This window comes from Sminthopsis crassicaudata, chromosome 2 (genome assembly GCF_048593235.1).
Source record: "Sminthopsis crassicaudata isolate SCR6 chromosome 2, ASM4859323v1, whole genome shotgun sequence".
NCBI lineage: Eukaryota > Metazoa > Chordata > Mammalia > Dasyuromorphia > Dasyuridae > Sminthopsis > Sminthopsis crassicaudata.
The window spans coordinates 80,107,771-80,125,485 of record NC_133618.1 but is presented as its reverse complement, the minus strand read 5'-3'; the positions used below and the strand labels follow the sequence as shown (position 1 = coordinate 80,125,485).

The 17,715-nt window shown below is 34.6% G+C and overlaps 1 pseudogene; it reads left to right on the top strand.

The window, feature by feature from the left end:
• The first annotated feature begins 15,998 nt into the window (after positions 1-15,998).
• LOC141552657 (uncharacterized) lies at positions 15,999-16,949 on the top strand (annotated as a pseudogene).
• Positions 16,950-17,715: the final 766 nt, after the last annotated feature.

Genomic DNA, 17,715 nt, shown 5'->3' with positions numbered 1-17,715 from the left:
GGAGAAAGAATAGGATAAGGTAAGGTATAGAAGGGTGAAAAGGATGTGTGTATTTATGGCAGTGGGACAAAGTGTGAAGATTAATAGCAAAGGGGAAAAAAGGGAAGGAAAAGGGTGGGGGACAATATAAGAGGGGTAATTCAACTGTGGGGGAAGGTTAAGTAATAGCAAGACAAGTTAAGGAGTAGAATTAAAGTAGAAGAGTTAGCAGGGATGAGAAATAAGAGATATACACAAACACTAGAAAAAGAATCAGGAATAGAATTTATTAGAAAAAAAGTAGGGTTAGTAATTATTGATATCAAAGTCAAAATTAGGAGAAAAATCCATATTATATGTCAACCATATTAATATTGTTTTATATGAATGTCTACTATGTATAAATGCATATGTATATGTGTATGTATGTCTGTAAGGATTTAAATGTGTATGTGTGTGTATATAGATATATGTATGTCTGTAGTTTGTGAATATAGATGATAGATAGATACATACATACATGTGTGTATGTAAATGTACCCATGCTAAACTGTAGTCTGATTGAGGGACATTTTGAGGAATAAAAGAGGGAAAAATAAATAAATAAAAAGTACACAGCAGAGAACAAAAGAATAACCTACAAGGAAGTAAAGAAGAGATAGGCAGTCATGAATGTAATTTCTTCTATTATTATATATGATTTCTTGAAATGGAAATTTATTGTTACATATTTTAATACTCCCTGTTATTCTGTTGGGTACATGACAATGTTTTGTTTTGTTTTAATTTTCCTTTTCTTTTTTCTTTTTTTCTTATTTTATAGTTCATTTTAAATAAATAAATATTTTAAAAGAACACATTTAAAAAAAAATAGGTCCTTCAGAGTTGTCTTGAATCACTGTATTGCTGAGAATCACTGTCTTTTTTTTTTTCTTTTGCTAAGGCAATTAGGATTAAGTGACTTATCCAGGATCACATAGCCAGGAAGTGTTAAGTGTCTGAGAATCATATTTGAACAGGTCCTCCTGACTTAAAGACTGGTGCTCTATCCATTGTACCACCTAGCTGCCCCTATAGCTAAGTCTTTTACAACTGATCATCTTACAAATATTGCTATTACTTTGTACAGAGTACATTTTACTTCACATCAGTTCATGTAAGTCTTTTCAGATTTTTCTGAGAGCATTCAACTCATCATTAATTATGATAATTAATAGTTATTAATAGTATTCCATAGTAATCACAAACCCACAATTTGTTCAGCCATTCCCCCGTTGATGGGCATTCTGTTGCTTTTTTATTCTTTGCCACCAGAAAAGAGCTGCTATATTTTCTTATGTTTTTATTTTCATTTAGTCCCTTTTTAAAATAGTATTTTATTCTTCCCAATTATATGGCAACACAATTTTTAGAATCCAGTTTCACAAAATTTTGCCTCTTCCTAAAAGGATAGACCTAAAAGGGTTGATACAGGCTATACATGTGCTATCATGTAAAACATATTTCCATAATAGTTACAGTTGTGAAAGAAGAAACATCAAAATTGGGGGGGGACAAAAAAAAAGAATAAAGTAAATGAAAAAAGTATGTTTTGATCTTCAATCAGAGTGATCAGTTCTTTATTTGAATGTGAATAGTATTTTCCTTCCTGAGTCCTTTGTACTTGTTTTTGATCATGATATTAGCTGAGTCATTTGTGGCTCTCTTCAACAATAAATTAATTCAAACCAGTTTTAATTGTTCAGTAATGAAAAGAGCCATCTACACCCAGGGAGAGAGGACTGTGGGAATTGAATGTGGACCACAACATAGCATTTTCACTCTTTTGTTTTCCTTTTCAGGTTTTTTTTTTTCTTTCTAGATCCTATTTTTCTTGTGCAGAAAGATAACTGTATGGATATGTATACATATATTGGATTTAACATATATTTTAACATGTATTAGAAAGCCTGCCATCTAGGGGAGGGGGGAAGGGGAAGGAGGGGAAAATTTGGAACAGAAGATTTTGCAAGGATCAGCGTTGAAAAATTACCCATGCATATGTTTTGTAAATAAAAAGCTATAATAAAAAATAATAAAATCAAAAAAATAAAAAAAATAAAAGATGAGTCATTCATAGTTGATCTTCACACAGTGTTGCTGAAAATGTGGACAATTTTTTTTCCTGCTTCTGATCATTTCACTTTGTATCAGTTCAAATAAGACTTTCCAGGTTTTTTCTGAAATCGGCCTGTCATCATTTCTTTTGTATATAAATATTTCAGGACATATATTTATTTTTCTTTTCAGTTTCTTATCTTTTTTGATATTTAGATACAAAGAAGATATTGCTAAAACAAAGGGTATGCGTGGTTTTATAGCACTTTGGACATACTTCCAAATTCCTCTCAAGAATGATTGAATAAGTTCACAACTCTATTAATAATGTTTTAATGTCACATTTCTCCCATATCCTCTCCAATATTAATCATTTTCCTTTTCTGTTCAATAATCTAATCTAATTAGATATGAGATAGTCCTTCAGAATGTTTTAATTTGTATTTCTCTTATTAAGAGTGAGTTAGAGCATTTTTTTCATATAACTACAAATAGCTTTGATAACAATCTAAACACTGTTCATATATTTTTATCATTTATCAGTTGGGGATTGACTCTTGTTTTTATAAATTTGACTCTATTTTCCATACGTTTGAGAAATAACACTTTTATCAGAACTTGCTTCAAAATTTTTTTTCCCCAGTTACTATTGCTAAATATATTTCCCTCTATCCTATTTCCTCTCCTATTTATCCTATTCTCTCTTCTTTCATCCTGTCCCTCCTCAAAAATGTTTTGGTTCTTGACAGTTATCAAAATCATTTGGGGCAGCTAGGTGGTGCAGTGGTTAGAGCACTGGCCCTGAATTTAGAAGAATCTGAGTTCAAATCTGGTCTCAGACACTTAACACTTCCTAGCTGTTGTGTGACCCTGGGCAAGTCACTTAACCCCATTGCCTCAGCAAAAAAAAAAAAAAAAAAATAGTGGTTCAGTAGATTAGGTTAAGTACACAAGACACAACAGTCAATGCCTTTGACTCTGACAAAAATTGCTGGGGGAATTTAGAAAATTATGGCAGAAACCAGGCAGAAACCAACATTTCACACCCTATACCAAGATAAGATCAAAAGGGGTTCATGCTTTAGATGTAAAGGTTGACACTCTAAGCAAATTAGGAAAGCAAAGGATAGTCTGTCAGATCTTTGGAGAAGAAAGGACAACTAGAGATTATAAAATGCAAAATAGATAATTGTGATTACAATAAATTAAAAAGGGTTTGCACAAATAAAATCAATGCAGCCAAAATAAGAAGAGAAGCTGAAAGTTGGGGGAAAATTTTATAATAAGTATTTGGAAGAAAGATCTTATTTTTAAAATATGTAGAGAACTGAGTCAAATGCATAAGAATACAAGTCATTCCTCAATTGATAATGGTCAAAGGATATGAATAGACAATTTTCAGATAAAGAAATTAAAGTCATTTATAGTCATGAAAAAATGCTCTTAATCACTATCAGAGAAATGTAGATGAAGACAACTCTGAGGTACCTCTTCACATCCATCTGATTGGCTAAAATGACAGGAAAAGATAATGATAAGTGTTGAAGGAAATGGGGGGAAACTAGGGCACTAATGCATTGTTGTGGAGTTGTGAAATGATACAACCACTCTGGAGAGCAATTTAGAAGTATGCCCAAAGGGCTTTCAAACTGTGCATACCCTTTGATCCAGCAGCATCCCTATTGGGTCTGTATCCCAAAAAGATCACAAAAGAGGGAAAGGACCCACATGTGCAAAAATGTATATAGTAGCTCTTGTGGTGGTGGCAAAGAATTGAAAATTGAATGGATACCCATCTATGGAGGAATGACTAAATAAATTATTGTATATGAAGTAAAGAAATATTATTGATCTCTAAAAAATGATGAGCAGACTGATTTGAGAAAATCCTGAAAAGATATGTATATGAACTGATGCTGAGTGAAGTGAGCAGAACCAGGAAAGCATGGTACACAGTAAGAGCAAGATTAAGTGATAATCAACTATGAAAGACTTAGCTCTTCTCAGCAATATAATGATTCAAGACAATTCTAATAGACTTGGGATGGAAAATGCCATCCACATCCAGAGAGAGAACTATAAAGAGTGAATGTGGATCAAAGCATGGTTGGTATTTTTGTGTTTTATTATTGTTGTTGCTGTTTGTCTGCTTTTTCTTTCCCATGGTTCTTCCCCCTTTTGGTCTGGTTTTTCTTCCACAACATAACAAATATGGAAACATGTTTAAAAGTATTACACACATATAATCTATGTCAGATTGCTTGTTGTCTTGAATAGGGGGAGATAAGAGAGGGAGGGAAAAAATTTGGAACACAAAACCTTATAAAATGAATGTTGAAAACTATATTTATTTAGGAAAAATAAAATACTATTGAGAAAAAATGAATATTGAAAACTATCTTTAAAAAGTTTTGCTTCTGACTACCCCCTCTCCTAATCTGCCCTTCTTTCTGTCACCACCACCACCCTTTCTCTTCTCGCCTTCTCCTCCTACTTTCCTGTTGGGTAAGACAGATTTCCATATCCAATTTAGCATGTATTTTATTTCTTCTTTGAGCCAATTCTGATGAGAATGAGGTTCACTCATTTCCCCTTATCTTTACCCCTTTACTGTAAAAGCTCTTGCCTCTTTTATGAAAGATAATCTATCCCCTTTTACTTTTCCCTTTTCCTTTGTCCTAGTACATTCTTTTCTTACCACTTAGTTTTGTTTTTGATTATCATTTCTTCATATTCAATGAAAACCTATGCCCTCTGTCTTTCTAATACTTTTTCTAATTCCCTTAATAATAAGAAAGTTCTTATGACTTACAAACATCATCTTCAAATGTAGAAGTGTAAACAGTTCAACCTTATTAAGAGTCTTATGAATTCCCTTTCCTGTTTACCTTTTCATGCTTTTCTTGAGTCTTGCATTTGAAAATTAAGTATTCTATTCAGCTCTGGTTTTCTCATCAAAAAAGGTTTGAAAGTCCTTTATTTCCTTGAATATTCTTTTTTTTACCCTGAAGGATTATACTCAGTTTTTCTTGATAGGTGATTCTTGGTTGTAATCCTAGCTTCTTTGCCTTCTGGAATATTATATTCCAAGCCCTCCTTTAATGTAGAAGTTGTTGAATCTTGTGTTATCCTAAGTATGATTCCATAATATTTGATAAGTTTCTTTCTAATTGCTTGCAATATTTTCTTCTTGGCCAAGGTGGCTGGAATTTGACTATAATATTCCTTGGAGTTTTCATTTTGAGATTTTAGAAGGTGACCAATGGATTCTTTAAATTTCTATTTTACCCTCTGGTTCTAGAATATCAGGGCAGTTTTCCTTGATAATTTCTTGAAAGATGATGTCTAAGCTCATTTTTTGACCATGGCCTTCAGACAGTTCAATAATTTTAAAATTATGTCTCATGTATCTGTTTTCCGTGTCAGTTGTTTTTCCAATGAGAGAGTTGACACTGTATTCTAATTTTTAAAAATTATTTTGGTTTTGTTTCATTGTTTCTTGATTTTTCATAAAGTCACTAGCTTCCATTTGCTCAATTCTAATTTTTTTTAAAATTTTTTCTTTAGTTAGGAAAATTGGCTATTTGGCCAAATCTACTTTTTTTCCTTCAGTGAATATTTGTGGTTCCTTTTTCATTTGGTCAATTATGCTTTTTAAAGCATTCTTCTCTTCATTGACTTTTTGCATCTCTTTTACCATTTGACCTGGTCTGTTTTCTTAAAGTTTTACTTTCTTCAATACTTTTAGTGTTTCCTTTACCAAGCTGGTTACTAGTTTTTCATGATTTTCTTGCATAGATTTCATTTCTCTTACCAATTTTTCCTTTACCTCCCATATTTGATTTTTAACATCCTTTTTTGAGCTCTTCAATGACCTGAGACCAATTTGTATCTTTCTTGGAAGCTTTGGCTATAGGGCCTTTGACTTTGTTATCTTCTTCTGAGTATGTATTTTGGTTTTCCTTGTCACATAGCAACTTTCTATAGTCAGAATGTTTTGCTGTTGTTTGCTCATTTTCCCAACCTATTTCTTGACTCCTAACATTTTGTTTAAAGTAGGACTCTACTTCTAGATTGGAGAGTTCACTGTCTCAAACTTCAGGGCATTTATGCAGCTATTTTCAGAGATAGTTCTAGGGACCTGTAAATTTTCAGGTCCTCCAAGGTGGTATGATTTAAGGAAAGATGTGTTTATTATTCTCTTGGCCTGTGCTCTGGTCTCTGAGCAACCACTAGCACTCTTTTCTGCCCTACAATGCAACAAGAGTCCTTGCTCCACTGCAGGTACAATCTCTGGTGATTAGTGCTCCTCCTAAACCTGGGACTGCTACCCAGGACTTTGAACCAGATATGAGATCTGCTTCATTGCTAGCAAAGTGACCCCTGCAATCTCCTTCTAACCAATTGTTCAACTTCCATGTTTTATGGTATTATTTAGGGGTTTCTGGAGGAACTTAGGTGAGTTTTATTGCCTTTTCTCAGCCATCTTGGTTCTGCCACACATATTTAAAATTCTGATGAGAGGACCATGGCATACTATATAAGGTTTAGTTGGAAAAAAATGTACATGTTACCTAAAGAAGCAATAATTGGGCAGCTAAGTGGTACAAAGGAAAGAGTGACAGGCCTGGAGTTAAAATCTGGTCTCATATACAAGCTGTGTGAACCTGGACAAGTCACCTAATTCCGTTGGCCTCAATAGCTTCATCTGTAAAATGAACTGGAAAAGGAATTGGCAACTCACTCTTGTGTCTTTGCCAAGAAAATCCTAAATAGGATCATGAAGAGTCAGAAACAACAAACTGACAACAATAGCAAACATACATGACAGCTACATTTGATAACTGCCTTTAAAAAAAGATTAGTTAATTTAGTTCTGCTGCGATCAATAGTTCTAGGGCCAATGGGTAGTAATTGGATCAATAGAAAAGAAAATATTCCTAACAATCAGAGCAGACCTAAAGTAGAGTATACTGACTACCTCATATAAGAATAGAGTTTTTTACTGGAAGTTTTCGATGTAGGTTGAATGACTATTTCTTTGGGTTAAAGTTCAGGGTGATTTCTGAGATCCTTTCTAAATCCAAACCTTATGATTCTGTGATTTTGAGATTTTGGAAAAAGAACTCTTTTACATAGTGAGTATAAGAGATATCCATGCAGGTGGATGGCTGAAGTTGTTGTTCATCCTTCATTCTTGAAGAGGTCCAAAGATATCAGGAGGGTGCTTTCTTAATTTTCAAATGAATTGGATTTAAGTGAGGCTGAGGTGAAGAAAGTCATAAGTCTTGCTCTCTCCCCCAGAATCATCAGACATAAGTCAAGATGACTCTGAATCATCACAGTGAGAGACATTGGCCTTCTTAAGCTAAGGTCTTTCCCAGGCCTCAGTTTGTCTGAAGCAAAGCCCATTCTTTAATTAAAGGTTAAGTAAGAATTGAGACTAAAGAGGAGTTAAGATGAAAGCTATTAAAATTAAATCTGCTGAGGAACTAGGAAGACAAGGTATCAGATGTGTCATTATTGTAAAAGTTGAAGTCACTAAGAAACATGACAGGAAATAGGTTGAAACCAAAAACATTGGACAGATATTCAGATTTATTAAGAAAGGTGGAATTATGTTGTGGAAGAAATAGTAGATAATGTCAAGAATTGATTGTGTGGACTTCAAAAAATAAAGTAGAATGCCATCTTGACATTTTTATTATAGCAATGTGGCTCAATAAAACCTTTGCTACTTATAAGTTCTAGAATTCCAGCTCTTTTATTAGAAAATTTCTCTTCATCTTAGAGCTCTTTCTCTCATGCTCCTCCCCTAATGGAGACCTATTTTCCTCTTGAAAATAAGATATCCCATGCCACCTTTTCCCATACTGAGTGAACCTTATTTCACACACCAGTTTTAAGGGGGAGGCAGTTTATAACTATTATTACTTCCAGCCCCTTCCTCTATTTCCATCAACTAGCAATGTCTCTTCTGAGCTTTATTCTATCTACATATATCATCCAAATTAGATCTTAGAGACAGGTATCTAATGTCTGTCCCTCACCCAAGTTACTCTTTCTTTCTTTTCAAAGACTTTAATATTTGTCTTACAATGAAGGCCATATTTTCACTTTCCACCCTTAACACTCATCTTTAACATATACATTGATATTCCCTCAAACACCCTGACTTCCCAGTTCTTCAATATCTTCAAATCTCATGATTTGTTTCATTACTCTTCATTCCACCTTAGTCACACACAAAAAGAGCCATATCCTTCATCCCATCATCATTCCCTCGTCTGATACTTTCATGATTAAGAATTATGAAATTCACTTAACTGACTGCAACTTCCTAAAAAGCCATCTCTCCTTATCATTCACCCTTAAAGACTTATTTTTCATGCTTATCTGGACCTCCAATCCCTCTACCACCCTGATCTCTACTCAGGCCTCTTCCTCACTCTAGCTTCATTCTTCTCCCTGTCCAATCTTTACCTTATGGGAGAAAAAAGGGAAAGGAATAAGAATTTATATACTATTAACAGTGCACTTTGCTATATGTGATTTTTTAAAAAATGCATCTCATTTGAGATTCACAACAATTCTGGGAGGTAAATGCTGTTATTAACACCACTTTACAGTTGAAGAAACTGGGACAAATATGGATAAAAATGATTTGCTCAGGGTCACATAGAGAGAAAGGGAATAAGAAAAGGAAGGACTGGCATTTATAGAAGAAAGGAAAGATTTATGGAATTAAAAGTCAGAAGCAAAATACTTTTGAGAATGAACAGGGTGAAAATAGAAAGATATTAGGATAAACAGAAGGGAAATAGGATGGAGAGAAATAAGTGATAATCATTACTGTGGGGAAAATTTTTTATAGTAAATTTCTCTGATAAAGACTTCATTTTTCAAATATGTGGAAAATGAAATCAAATTTATAAAAATAAGAGTCGTTTCTCAATTGATAAATGGTCAAAGGATATGAACAGTTTTTAGACAAAGTTATCAAAACTATCTATAGTCATATGAAAACATTCTCTAAAACACTACAGATTAAAGAAATGCACATTTAAACAACTCTGAACAACTACCACACAGCTATCAGATTGGTTAACATGACAAAAAATGAAAATAGCAAATGTTAGAAGGGATATGGGAAAATTAAAACACCAATGCTTTGTTGGTACAGTAGTATACAGATTCAACCTTCTGGAAAACAATTCATATCTCTACCCAATAGGCTATAAAACCACTTATGTCCTTTGACCAGAATCCTTAGACTTTATTCTTATCCTTAGACCACTAGCAGGTCTGTATTTCAAAGGGATTTTTTTTTAAAAGAAAAAGGACCTATATTTATATATTTATAGTTACTCTTTTAGCTGTGGCAAAGAATTTGATATTGAACAAATGTCCATAGATTGAGGAATGGCTGAACAAGTTGTATATAATTGTGATGGAATTCTTTTATATAAGAAATGATAAGCAAGATGATTCATTTCTCAGAAAAAAGCTGGAGAGACTTACATGAACTGATAAAAAGTGAAATGAGCAGAACCAGAACAGTGTACTCAATAAAAGTAAGGTTGCATGATGATCTACTACAAATGTCTTCATCATTCAATGGTCAATGACTTTGCATGACTGCACATGTTAACCTATATTGAATTGTTTGTCTTCTCAATGAGAGGAGAGGGAAGAAAAGAATTTGGAATTCAAAATTTTAAAAAAAGAATGTTGAAATTATTTTTGCATGTAACTGAGAATAATTAAAAGAAAAAGAGAAAAAAGAAAGAAAATAGAGGCCATATGTTATGAGCATTTTTGAGTGGTAAATCAGTGATTCAGTAGTGATATCTCAGGCTTAGATACTGAAGCAACAATTCCATAATGTAATCTTAATTCATCTATTAAATCCATCTGTTTCATCATCTTTAACTATGCAGTTGATTCAGTGACTGATTCACATTCAAACTTTTCCCTTTTGGTTCCCCCAAAAAGAGCCAAGACAAATAAGGTGCCTCCTCATGAAAAGATCATAGATTCAGAACTAGAAGACACCTTAAAAGTCATCAACTTTGACCTTATTATTTTATAGAAAGGAAACTCAGGCACAGAGCAGATTTGACCAGAGTCATATATCTTGAAAGTCTCTATAGCAGAATTTGAAATCAAGTTTTCTTGACTCTGCCTCTAGCATTCTATTCACTATTTAGCACTGCCTTGTGGCAATAGGAAAGAGAAAGAAAACTTATCTACTTTGGACACAGCTGACTAAGCTAGTGAGACATGGGATGGAAAGTTTTAATGGGATAAAATTGTTCCCTCCTCACCTTACAAGGATATCAGGGTCTTTGTATGGTCCCTATTGTGGCAAATAAAACAAACCCTTGCCCTTGAATCAGATATCTTTTTCTTGAGAGAGAGGAAGTAGACTACCCAAATAAAGTTCATATGTCTGGTTTAGAAGAATGTAAATACTGAGAAGAGCCAATATGTCAATGTCTTATTTAGAGACCAAAGCCAACCTACTCATCCAAGGAATAAAGAAAATTATCTTTAAAATGAGGATTCAAGCTAAAAAAAGTTAAAGAACATAGCAGACTATATCATTCTCTTTTCAAAACACTGAATTCCCTTATTCCCTCCCACCCCTCAAAGAATCTCATATCCTGTAATAATTGCCAATTTGGAGGAAAGGCAAACCATTTTGGAAGGAAAAAAATAGCAGCAGCGTTCAAAGCCTTTTGAGTGTTTGGCTAGGATTGTTAAGTTGTTTTTCATTTCATCTTGCTCTCTGCCAGCCTGCCAGGAGAGAGAAACGTTCATGGTTTCCGTTGGCTTAGCCACAGTTCAATAAAGACCATTCCTCAGTTGTTTTGTATTCCTAAAATTCCTGAAGTTCCTCATTCCTTAATTTGAGAAGTGAAGTTGAAAAATTTAATAATAATTTTTTTTTTCGAAGACCACAGATTGCCTTATTTTTTTTTTTTTGTCCCTATGGTCACATGACTTTCTTGCCTAGCAAGATTTGTCAATTCCTTAGAGCCAGAACAGAGAGAAGCAGTTCTGTTTTGGTGGGTAGGTGGTGGACTCTTTGGAGCAGCAGTAGAACTGTTTGTCTTTTGAAAAGATCCCAGCAGGCACAAAGGCTGTCTCAATTCTTTTTATAAAGGAGGGAAAATTAGACTATTGTGAACATTAACACCAGTAACCATGAGGCAAGCAATCTGTAAGCTCTACTCAGATCTCTTAGGGAGGGCATTCTTCACCCTTTTGGGGTCATGGACTCCTTTATCAGTCTGGTGAAACCCAGTGACTCTTATATGGAATATTTTTAAATGCATAAAATAAAATATGCAAGAGTACAGAGGAAACCAATTACATTAAAATGTAGTTTGCCCCCAAAATTTTTAATGGTCTTCAGGTTAAGAACCTCTGGCTTAAAGAAAGAGGTTAGAAAAGTTTGGGTTATCTAGCTTTTCCTCTACTTGATTATTGTGTAGTTCACTTCCTTTCTACTTTCCTATAGAATACTTTAGGCTTTTTCTTGCTCATTCTCCTCTTATTTTTTTCCAGACCTAAATTTCTTTCACCTTTCCCCCTTTTAATGGTTTGCTCATTTCTCCTTTGTAAACACCATCGGAAACTGAACAGGATGAGGGAGCTGGTGAAAAAGTGAAGAATGACTCATGGAAAGATTTTTTTTTTCTACTTTATATTTGCACAGCTCTCAGACTAATAGCATATAGGTGCTTTATGTTATGAAGCCAGACATTTCCTCTTTGTTAATTTTTTCCCTTTCTATGACCCTAGCTGTCATACTCAGCCCCTGATGATGCATATGCTGATTTGGATACATTTTAAATCCTAAACTGCTCTTTATTCCCCCTCTAGAATTCTTTCAAGTTGCCAGTTTCAACTGTTCTGCAGGGGTTGCCAATTCTTTTCTGTTCCTATGAGCTTGGAGTACAGACCAGCAAACTAAGGCCTTCAGACCAAATCCAGCCAGCAGCCTGTTTTTTGCATGACCTGGAGCTAAAAATGATTTTTACATTTAAAAATAAAGTTTTATCATGCATAAAAATGTGAAAATCATTCTTAATGTAAGAGCTCTACAAAAACAAGTTGTAAAGCAGGGTTTTATTCCTGGACCTAAAGTAAAACATGTTGTGTCCTGCTTTCTAGAGCTCCCAAGTTGGGGTGACAGAAAGCACCATTGCTTCCTAGCGCCCCCATGCCAGGGTGATGAAAATATATCTTCCCAGTGGAGAAGTGATGAGATAGGACTCCTGAGGATGGTGGGAAAATGGAGTCTGTTTATTTCAAAGGCTTTCCCCTTTATAAAAAAAAGTAACAAAAACAATGCACATGGGACCACATAAACAACTTGCTATGTAAGTAGCATGCCACCTGCTTCGACAGTCATGTGATGCTATACAAATTTCAGTAAATTTATTCCATTATATAATTATTTGTTGCTTTTCTTCCAATATCTTTTGTGACTGTTCCTGGGATGATCTGGATCATTTGGGTCTCACTGGAGGCTTTCTGTATGCTTATTTTCCCCTCTACCACTTTGGCCTATTTTGTTAAGCAGAACTATGTAGAGTGTCCTATTATCCTCTTCCATATTATTTTTTACATTGAAATTAAACTTTAAATCATTGTTGTCCCTGGATTCCATGTCTCTCTGCTTGAGTGAATTGAGTTTACTCAGAGGTTTTCTCTGTTAGTATTCTATGGATTCTAGGCATTCGGTCTCTATCCTCTGTTTCTAATTTAGCTTTCTTGCATTATTTCTTAAAACATGGCATTCCATCATCTAATTCTATTACTTCAGTTTAAAGTCTTGATTTTGGCTATGTGATACTATACAAGTCACTTAACCTCTATCTGCCTCAGTTTTCTCATCTATAAAGTGAAGACAATAATAGCACTTCACTCCAAGGGTTGTTGTGAATGTCAAATGAGATAAAATATCTCGAAAACCTTAAAGAACTTTATAAATGCTAATTATAGTTATTGACTTTTTTATATTTATTGATATCAATTGAGGAACAAAATAAAGATATATATGCTTATTTGAAATTATGCCCAATAGGCTATAAAACTGTGTACACTTTTTGTTCCAGCAGTGCCACTAATGGGTCAGTGTCTCAAAGAAATCATAAAAGAGAGGAGAGGATCCACACATGCAAAAATGTTTGCAGCAGTTCTTTTTGTGGTGTCAAAATGTTGGGAAATGAATAGATGGCCATTGATTGGAGAATGGCTGAATAAATTATGATTTATGAAAATAATAGAATATTATTGTTCTATTAAAAAATGATAAACAAGCTAATTTTAGAAAGGCCTGGATTTACATGAACTGATGCTGAATAAAGCAAGCAGAACCAAGAGAACACTGTACATAGAAACAACAGGATTGTACTGTGATCAACTATGATAGATTTGGTTCTCAGCAGTTTAGTGTTCCAGAGCAAATCCAATAAACTTTAGATATAAAACATCATCCACATCCAGAGAGACAAGTATGGAAACTGAATATAGATCAACACATACTATTTTCACCTTTTTTTTCCCCCCTTGTGGTTTTTCTCTTTTGTCTGATTTTTCTCTCTCAATATGATTCAAGTGGGAACACATAAAAAAATGAATGTACATGTATAAAAAAGTTTTAGATGTAATTGGGGAAAATAAAAATAATTTTTAAAATATATATCTGCTTGCCATTATCAGTGTCATGGAGGATATTTTGAGACACATTCAAATGGAAGAGGGATTTCCTATAGATAATGAGGTTCTTCAGCATATCAAACAAATCTTGGCCAAATAAAAAGTATTTAGCCAATTTTTTCATTCTCTTTTAATAGAAACTCCTCTCCCTTTTGTTACTGTTTTCTTCATCTCTTCTGTTTGTTGTTCTGAGAAGAGAGACATATACAAGATGAGTAGGAAATAATTTAAAGAGAGAAAGCACTGGAATGAAAAGACTTCCTATAGAAAGTTTAGATTTTAATTGGAACTTAAAGTCAGGGACTTAGTCTAACATAATAGTAAGACAAGAGGAGGGAGAATGTTCCAGATATGGGAGACAGCCAGAGAAAATGCCCAGAATCAAGAGACAAAGTGTATTATTCATGAAACAGCCAGAAAGGTAATATCACCGAATTGAAGAAGACATTTTGGGGAGTACTGAGTAAGAAGACTAGAAAAGAAATCAGAGTTTAGGTTATGAAGGGCTCTGAACACCAAAAAGATGATTTTTATTTGATCATGGAGGTAATAGGAAGTCATTGAAGTTTATTGATTTGGGAGTATGACATGTTTAGATCTTACTTCAGGAAAATTAATTTGACAACAAGGGTAGAATGGACTAGAATGAGGGAAAACCCAAGACAGGGAGACCAAAGAGCAGGTGATAGTAATGACACTGTTAGAGGAGCAACCAATAGACAAGGGGAGATTAAAGGTTAGTGAGAAATTTAGAATAAATTGGGGCCAATCTGCTGGATCAGTTTTGCAGGTATAAGAATTTGTATTGATATGGAAAAGGGTTACCTCTCATGTGAGAAAGGGGTGAAGAAAGTCATAAAGATGTGAGATGAGGAGAAAGAATACAGTAGAGGGAGTTCTCCATGAATGTCCTCAATTTTTTTAACTTTTGAGGCAAGATTCTCATCTGGGAAGTGAGGGAAGAGAAAGCCATTCATTTAAGGAATGAAAAAGTTGAGAAAAAACACTCTGGAGAATGGGATAGAGAGTTAATTAGAGAGATATAGAAGGATTACCTTGTCAGAGTAAGGACCCAGTTGAGATCATGTAAAATAAATTTGTAGTGAATTCAGTCAACTTGGTTTTGTGGTTTTCTCTGCAAGTAGAAGCAAAGGCACGAGATGGTGGGAATTATCCAAGGCAGAGGTTTGGCAAGGCAAAATCAATGGTAGAATAATAGAGGTAAGGAACTTGAGAAAAGAGGATCGTGTCAAGTTAAGCTGATTCACCAAGTGGGTCAAGATGAGAAGGGGAGAATGTAGTTAACTGCAAAAGTGATAGCATGGGAAAAAGCTTAAGGGTTGAGAGATTGAAAGTCATGTGGAAGAGGAAAAAAGAGGGAACCACTTCAATTTCAAGGAAAATGAAGAAGTGAGATGACAAGAGACCATGATCAGATAAGGAAATATCAGAGTTCATGAACATGGATGGATGTGGGATATGTGGGCCATGATAAGATCAAAGATGTGATTATTTTTGTGTACAGCAGAGATATGGTGGGGGAGGTTAGATTAAATGACTAAGTGAAAAGAGATCAGGTTTATAAGAACTGAGATTTTGAATTCTAATGTGGAACTTTACATATATTTTAAATACATTTTACCTTATTGGATTTAGTTATTCCACTGTTATTAATAGTCACTTTAAAGGAGAGGCATCTTTATGGATTGTAGTAAAATCAAGTTAAAAAATGAGAGAAAGGAGCTATAGGATACTCCATATCCAGTAGCAGCAGTGTTCAGGGGCCACTCTCTGGAGGGGAAAATAGGTTTGTTGTCGTCTTTTTCATAAAGATGACCAAATCTACAAGTATGAGAAAGTGTCTTCTTCTATTCTAAACCAGCCCTAGCTGGTCTGTACTAAATGGTAATGGTAGCAATGGCGACCAACCTGAGCCCCAAAGCAGAGAGATATAGAATTGAGCTATGTTGCCTGGTTACTTCATTTAAAAAATGAACTTCTCAACCAAATAAGGAAACATTCTAAAAACAAACAAACAAACAAACAAAAAAAAAGCTTTGCTTCAGTAATAACATGGAAACTGTGGCAACACTGGATTTCTTTTTACTAAGAAGCATCCTGGTTGAAACTGAATTCATTTATCCATTCATCTTTAAAGACCTTAAGTTTTGCTTACTGGTTTCAGAATCATGGCAACAACAAAAAAAAGAAGAAACCAGAAGCAGAAACCACAAATCACAGATTCCACCTTTTTCACAATCAATCAGAGGAAGCTTGCACCTGTGAAATTGAGCTATGCATTAAAATTCAGACTAGCAAGGCACACCAAAGCTGCATCTTCATTAAAATTTAGTCCAATTCGAAATTAGTTAGCAAGTCCTTCTGCAAATTAGATAATTAAAATTTGGGGAATAGATGATGAAATTTTTAAGAAAATATTATCTGAGCACAAATTTAAAATCTCAAATGGTGCCTGGTCATCATCGGATTTTAATCATCTTGTCTAAGAATAAAAATTTTAACATAGGGGGTATTAACCTGATGAAATGTCTAAAAAATCCTGAAGGCCCACTCATTACATCTTTTGCTACAATTTCAAGTCCTAATTAGACATCATTGTTTTAGATTTTTTTTTTTTGATGAAAGTTTAAAGACACAGGATATGAAAACAAAAAGTGCCTCAAGACTTTAACTACTCATTCTGACCCAGTTTCACCTGTTCATTTTAATCAAGATGGATCATTGATAATGACAAGTAGTTATGATGTTATCTGCTGAATCTGGGATACAGCATCAGGTCAATGTTTAAAAATACTTATTGATAATAATGCTTCTGGATCTTTTGTGAAACTCTCCAAATAGTAAATATATTTGTGCTGCAACTTTGCACAACATTTTTAGGCTATGGGACTACAATAAACAGAAGTGCCTAATGATATATACTGGCTATGAGAATGAAAAACTGCATTTTTGTTCATTTTTCAGTCATTGATGAAAGTAGACTGCATCTGAGTCAGAAGATAACCAGCCTGATTAGCATTTGAAATCTTCAGATGAAAGAGATTGTATAGAAATTACAAGGTCATACCAGTGTCATGATTTCAACAACCCGTCAAGCCACAGAAAACATGACTACATAAGCTGCATTAAAACAAGATAAAACAAATTTGGAGGAGGGACTGGCAAGCTTTTTGGATATCATGTTAGAGACCGTATCAAGAAGAATTAAATCTGTGAGACACAAACTAAAATCTTTGAGAATGCAATTTCTTGGTTTTTTTTCTTCCCTTTTCTTCCCCTAATGGGTAACCTGATGAAAAGAGACAGCATCTATTTTATTCTACCAATGAATACCTGTCTCCTCCCTTCCTTCCTTCCTTTCCCCTTCTTTCTTTTTTCCCTTTATTTCTTTCTTGTCCTTTCTCCCTTCCTTCCTCTCTCTCCCTTTTTCTCTCTCCCTCCCTCCCTTCCTTCCTTCCTTCCTTCCTTCCTTCCTTCCTTCCTTCCTTCCTTCCTTCCTTCCTTCCTTCCTTCCTTCCTTCCTTCCTCCCTTCCTCCTCCCTCCCTCCCTTCCTCCTTCCTTCCTTCCTTCCTTCCTTCCTTCCTTCCTTCCTTCCTTCCTTCCTTCCTTCCTTCCTTCCTTCCTTCCTTCCTTCCTTCCTTCCTTCCTTCCTTCCTTCCTTCCTTCTTCTTTCCTTCCTTCCTTCCTTCCTTCCTTCCTTCCTTCCTTCCTTCCTTCCTTCCTTCCTTCCTTCCTTCCTTCCTTCTTCTTTCCTTCCTTCTTTCCTCCCTCCCTCCCTCCTTTGTTCCCTTCCTCCCTCCCTCCTTCCTTCCTTCCTTCTTTCCTTCCTTCTTTTCTTTCTTTTTTGTTAAGAGGAAAATTTTGCTTATATTACTAGAAAATCC